The sequence below is a fragment of the Arachis ipaensis genome, chromosome B6, assembly GCF_059453495.1.
Source record: "Arachis ipaensis isolate K30076 ecotype BB chromosome B6, ASM5945349v1, whole genome shotgun sequence".
Classification (NCBI taxonomy): Eukaryota; Viridiplantae; Streptophyta; class Magnoliopsida; order Fabales; family Fabaceae; genus Arachis; species Arachis ipaensis.
Window position 1 is genome coordinate 134,020,160 of NC_142441.1, and position 7,123 is coordinate 134,027,282.

General features: G+C 36.9%; 1 pseudogene; it reads right to left on the reverse strand.

Annotated features, from left to right (window-relative positions):
- Positions 1 to 1,620: 1,620 nt before the first annotated feature.
- On the reverse strand, positions 1,621 to 6,270 carry LOC148562813 (protein FAR1-RELATED SEQUENCE 5-like; annotated as a pseudogene).
- Positions 6,271 to 7,123: the final 853 nt, after the last annotated feature.

Below are 7,123 nucleotides of genomic sequence, written 5' to 3' on the forward strand. Positions count from 1 at the left end.
GGGTGGAGTCCGTTTCAAGTTACCTCTGCTCAGTTCCTCTTGGTCTCCATGATATAGTTCCAGCATACTTACATAGAAGACTGGATGGATCTTGATAGAGAGAGAGAGTTGTACTTTGTAAGTAACCTTCCTAACACACCCAATGATCTCAAATGGCCCTTCATATTTGCAGATCAAATCCTTATAAACCTTATGAAAGGCTTTGAATTATTGTGAAACAAGTTTAATCATTACCTTATCTCTCACTTGATAGCTTGCATACCTCCTCTTCTTATCTGTCTATTTCTTCATCCTCTTTGTAGCTTTGTCGAGATAACAACGAGAGACATTTATTTGCTCTTTCCAAGACTTAATCATATGAGATGTTTCAAGTCTCAGGAAAGAAACTTAAAAAATGTGAAGACAAAATAGATCATGCCCAAGATCTATAATAGTTGATGCGAGAACAGAAGGGGAAATGGAAAGCACCGCAACCATGGAGATGGCCAGCGTGGGAGATGGCGATGACGATGCAGCAACTCATCATCGTCATGGTGCACGCGCTGTCAGGTAATTACAACTTCTCATCTCCTTTAATCATGCATTCACATTCTTCTTTTATTGATTGATTACCTTAATTAGAGAATATTTTGAAAAATAAATCGAAAAGAAAATCTACAGTTAAGAAATCAAATCAATTTCTATTAATGGACCGATTATGTCATATCTCTACTGATATTGAAAAAAATTCGTAGAGATGATATCAATGGATTAAAGGAGTGTATGTGACGGGATCTTGCAAGAAAAGAGTCTGTTCAGAGAAAAAAAACCTAGAAGGAGAATTGCTCTGATCAATGGCAACCAATAATAGCCATGGGTAAAGGCTACACTCAATTATACTTTCGTTGTTATTTTTGCTACTATTATTAGTTGAATTATATCTTATTATTATCATTATTGGTTCAGTTTACCCGACTCGTGTGCACCACCAAGTATTCTGATGAACTCCTTTGAGAGAAGAGTTATGGCTGATTTAGAGGTATGTAAGACCAACAAATATTTGTGTCCTATTTTTAAGTTTCAATGCATTTGTATTTTAAATTACCTATGTTGTATCTGTTACCTGCAAGACATCAAAAGAGCTAACAATAGTATTCCATTTATGTCAATCCTGAGTTGAAAGAGAGTGAAAGACGTCTGAAAAACAGTAAGACCAATCCTATCGCCACCCTTTATAAGACATGCAAAAGTATGAAAAATCACAAAAAGAGTGACCCAAGTTAATATTTAATATGGATGTGGATCAAAATATATGTCTTGATGTGTCAGATGATGAGGATGATGTCATAGAACTAGATCGAACAACTATAACCTGCCAAGATCTACGCAAAGTTGCTGTCCATCGGAGCAATCCCTCTATGAAATGTCAAAAAATGTCACCCCAGCCAAATGGAAAAGGGAGGGCGAAACCAATATTAAAGCCATGGTTCCCTGGACCTGGTGAAAGGAGAACCAGGTTCCAGAATATAGTTGAGGTAAAATTATTGCACATCCATATGCAATTGTATATTATTGTAAAAGGGATCAATTTATAATGCCCGCATTTTGTATGTAGGCGTTCAAATGTGTGCAATGACCACGTCACATATCAACTTCTGAAATTGATGCACAAGTATCCCGTGGAGAAGCAGTATGAGCATCAAGCACGCCAGTTACTGCACGTGTACGCGCAGAATCGAAACGGTTATCTATTTTTGGACTGCAAAATTTGGTCGTGCAAAGGAAACCAAAGGTCAAATGTTCTTTTTTATTTTATTTTCCGTTTTTTTCTAACTATTGTGGTTGATAAATTAGAATTTTCAATTTTGAATGATGCGGAAATAATGCTTTAATAGAAATTATTTGAACTCGAACAGGGAATAACAACTTATTTCAAAATGGGTGGCGAGATTATTAGCCCTAATCCATGAAAGTATATTTACCATGAAAGTATATTTACCAATGTATCTCGTGATTCATTAAATAGATCCCCTTTTAAGCACCCTTCGTTCATAATTTCTTTACACCAATGTGCCAAACATGCACGCCGACTGATAGCCAAGGAATCCTCCATCAAGCTGCCTATGTCATCATATCCACTAATGCCTTCCTTCGCTTTTCTAGTCCATCTTCGCAGCACTAATGATTTTGGCAGCTCTGCAATGTCTAGAAAACCCAAAACAGCAAGTATATGACTACATGGAATACCTATGGAGTCCATTCTCATGCATGAGCATTTAAATTCATCTTGTTCTCCGTGAAAGGACACATGCCATATCATGTTAGGCTTGTAAAATTTTGACTCCTGATAAATCTTGCAAGAACTTGTTTCCTTTTCATATATTACCTTCAATGTGCTGGCCTTATGGAGCATTGAACGGAACAACATAAAAATTTGCCGGGTATAAATGATAACTGCTGACCTTTCTAATTGTTGAAATGTGTCTGCATCACAGGTTGTCCAGTTGATGATTTAAAGTCTGCCAAATCCTCTCTGTGCCGCATGTAGCTCAAACAACGCTGGAAGTGTTGAACAAATTCTGTCAAATTATGGCGTGATTTAACATATCTTTTGAGGACAGCATGTAGACTTTCACACCTCGAAGTCGTTCTAAACCCAGCAAAGAATTTTTCTCAAATATGAGCGGTAGCCCACATGTTTCTTTTCCCACACATATCTACTATCCATTCCCGATCTTCCACTCCAAAGCATCCAACCATTTCCTCCCACTTTTGTTCGAATACACCAACTTCGTAATCACCTAACATTAACTTTGTAAACATTTTCGTAAACTGAGGTTTGTGAATATTGCTTGTTGCATTACACATCAAGTGCCATGCACATAACCTATGATGTGCATTCAGAAACACTTCTTGAATAGCAATAGCCATCGATGGATGACCATCCGTAACTATTGAAATCGGTGTATTTCCCTTCATTGCTATGAGAAGCTGTTTTAGTAACCACACATATGTACTTTTCCTCTCATTCAAAAGTATTGCAGCACCAAATACAACGGTTTGATTATGGTGGTTAACTCCCAAGAATATTACCACCGGCAATCTGTATCTATTCTTCTTATATATGGCGTCAAATGCTAGCACATCCCTGAACAGATCGTAGTCCAACTAGCACCGGCCATCACACTAAAAAATTTGCCGAAACACTCATTTTCTACCCTTCTCAACACTATAGAACAAGTTTTGATCCCTTGCTGCTAGCGTTTCCAGGTAAGCCATTGCAGAGGTTAAATCATCAGGTAATTGTCTTCTTTTCTTCGCAACTTGATTGTGCATATCCTTAATTGAAAAATTAACGTTCTCGTACCCACCACACTGGCTAGCTAATGACCCAAATATGTTTGGTATGATGATCTCCACCTCTTTCATATGGTTCATTTGACTAATGTCAGGCTCAGTCATTTTCTTGTGAGATCTTAACATTCTTGCTAACTTTAGAACAACAAACTCATGGTTGTGTTCATCACAAAAATCTCTCACTACCCAACTCTCAGTTACCGCATCGAAGAAAACATCAAGTTTACTCATACAACCACATCTTGTCTCTGGTTTTGGCTCCCTAACTCGATTTTTCAGATGGTTCCATTTTTCTAATCTATACCCTTCACAAGAACAAACATATGCTTTTTCTCTAACTTTTCCATCAACTATTCTACTCCCACTCTTTCGCACACTGAAGCCCCTCGTCTTGGCATATGAATTATAAAATTCGAATGCCAAGCCAAGATCAGCAAAGTGCAATTGACAAATATTTTCCATAGATAGACCTGAGAAATTGATCTTACCAATATCTTCCCAAGAATTTATGCGATATTGATCCATATCCACCGCATCAAAAATTGCATCTTCATCCACATGATCACTAACATTATGCGCATTTTCATCACTTGTGTGTCTTTGACTATTTGATACTTCATGTAATTTATGGTGACTAACGTTAATTTCCCAACAAAATAGCACAAATTAGGTACAATTTATAATCAAATAAGTAAAACTAACCAATGACTATTGAATTTTCAAAAGGAATCATAGTACTAATTTATGAATTTACAAACACACTAAAAAAAATCAAACAACAACAACAAATAAAAAATAAAACAAAGATTCATAAAAATAAATACAAAAATTGAATAGAAACATAAACCCAGAAATTGAACCCATCATTAGAAATCAAACGGCAATAACAAATAAAAATAGAACATCATGAACAGAGACATAAACCCATAAATTGAAATCAGAATCATAAAAACAAATACCAAATTTGAATAGAAACATAAACCCAGAAATTAAAATCATAAACAGAAATCAAACAGCAATAACAAATAAAAAATAAAACATCATGAACAGAAGCATAAACCCAGAAATTAAAATCAGAATCATAAAAACAAATACCAAATTTGAATAGAAACATAAACCTAGAAATTGAAATCATGAACAGAAATCAAACACCAATAGCAAATAAAAAATAGAACATCATAAAAAGAGACATAAACCGAGAAATTGAAATCAGAATCATAAAAACAAATACCAAAATTTTTTAACCGTACCCTAACTCAAAAATTTTAAACAACCAAGTAAACCGAATAAAATCACTAATTGAGTGAAATAAGTAGAACAAAAAAACAATTGACTGATTTTAACGAAACAAAATTATACAGCAAAACATAAAGAGATAAAAAATGAGCTAAATGAAACAAGTTTATACCTGAGGTTGAGGCTCCATTGAAACTCTTGAAGTGTAGTGATGAAGGGGGAGACCGAGCATCACGACGCTGACGACGATGCTGGCTCTCTGAGACACATGCCACCACTACCTGCTGAGGACGACGGCACTGATCAGTGAGAACGACAACGCTGAACGGCGACGGAATGATGCGGTGCACGATGACACTCTGATGTTGAAAAGAAAATTCTCAAATAAATTGGCAGTAGACGTGGGTTCTGTGAAAAGAGAAGAGAAAGAGAGGCTGATGGTAGTGGGTAGGGATTGTTGTTGATGGCAATGGGTTCTGTGAAAAGGGAAGAGAAAGAGAGTAAAGAGTGTGTTAGTGGGTTTGGTCACTGAGTGAAGGTAGCAAATGTAGGTTCCCTAAATGAATTTTAAAAATATTTGTAGTAAAGGTAAAAATTTAATAATTATTATTAAACCCTATATGAGTTATATATAAATTATTTATTGTGTTCATCACAAAAGCTCAAAACACTTGAGCTTACTAAAAACAAACCCTGCCTTAGAAATTGATTTCAAACTATATTCTAAAGTGGTCATACACGTCAAAGAAGCTTCTTTCTTAAACTTATATTAACACTACGGTCTATGGTGGAGGTTATAATACACCCTTATTATTTAGAATTTTAAAACTCCATGATATTTTATTTAAAAAACCTTTATGAAAATTTTATTTTAACTCTCCTTTTCATTTTTATTTTTTTTAAATCCCCATTCATTCTTTTATCTAAAATGTAAAAATCTTAAATTTTAACTACTGTTATAATTTATTGAATAAATGCCCCCTCAGTCACACCTACACGCTGTCTTTCAAGTTGTTGTCTATCCACCACATCTATTTCAACATACCTCCTGCTCTTTCTTTTTCATCATTGTGTCACTGCTCTGCAGTATTAATGTTGGTAAAAACAAAAAGTTCCAACAAACCCAGAAACCCACAACGGCGGCTGCGACGACAGCAAACGTAACTAACGACAAACTCCACCACCCGAAAATGAGCATGCCATAAAATCACTGGCAATCCCTCAAGCTATGACGTCTGTGATAACAATAACGTCCCGACAACTACGATCAATAACTATACCAAGTTATATTCCTCTCACAATTTCAAACCATAACCAATTTAAAAAATTAGAACTCATTGATTCAAAGAAAATCTGTTGATAATTTACAAATAATTTTGGAAAGAACAAAATTGATTTGGGCATTGTTCTGGGCAAATAAGATCATAACGGACTAACAATTAAGTAAGAATCCGACGTTACGAAATAATGTCGGGAACGTCATAATGACTGTACCACTAAAGCCAAAACTGCCAAATCCTGAAAGTAGTAACGCGACATAAAAGCAGTAGAGACTGGGAAAACGGCATCCCCAAAGGGCAAGTATAAAGAGAAGAATACGCAGCAGGTAAAGACACATGTTCCATATCACCAAAAAGTACTACTGACTTTAGCATTGGAGTCTTTTACAGGTTGTCCACCCGGCCTGGTTCTGTACATGCTAACGTCAGGATTTCAGACCTTCTCACCTCACCAGTTCGTAAACTCACCTCAGGTATGAACATTTGGCGCCATGTATGGGAAAATCCTACTTTACCAAGAATCATGGCCGAACATCGAATTCACTCCATAATCAATTTAGAAACTCCATTGAAGGGCCAACACTGGGAGGACAGATACGAGACTAATGTTACACCAAGTCAAGAAGAATCTCCCCCCAACTATGAAAATCTAGATCCCTTAACCCAGAAATCCGTTACACAGAAGTTTGTCATTTCGCTGGCCTTGGAGCTGACTATCACCATGCCATGTAGGGAATGCGATATCGGGTACAAGAGTTGGAGTGCTACCAATTGGAACATGAACAACGGTTGGCTGAGCGCTCATTGTCTAGACAGTCTTGTTCTTGAAGTCGTCTAGCCAGGGAACGCGAAGAGCACAATCCCGGAAACCATGAACAAGCGCGAGACCACCGGCAGAGCTCACGCTCACCCCAACATCAAAGAAATGAGAGGAGGTAACCACGACGGCGTGTCGATTCTCAGAAAGCAGATAGGCGGGTGCGAAAAAATCATGATCTGCCCAATCTAAAAGAGGACAAACTGTACAGAAGAGTCCTAGCCCTAAAAGGCACAGGGAGTCTCGAGAACACGTGATAATGGGTCAAACCCCATTCGCTTCCCACGTTCTTTAGGTTCGATTGCTAAAATATTTTGACAAGCCTACTGATTTGAAGTATTATGGAAAAATGGATCCTTAGGAGCACATTGATGCCTTTGAGGCAAGGATGAACTTAGAAGGAGTCGAAGACGCAATTCGATGCAAAGTTTTTTTGGTCAGTTTGTCGAGACCA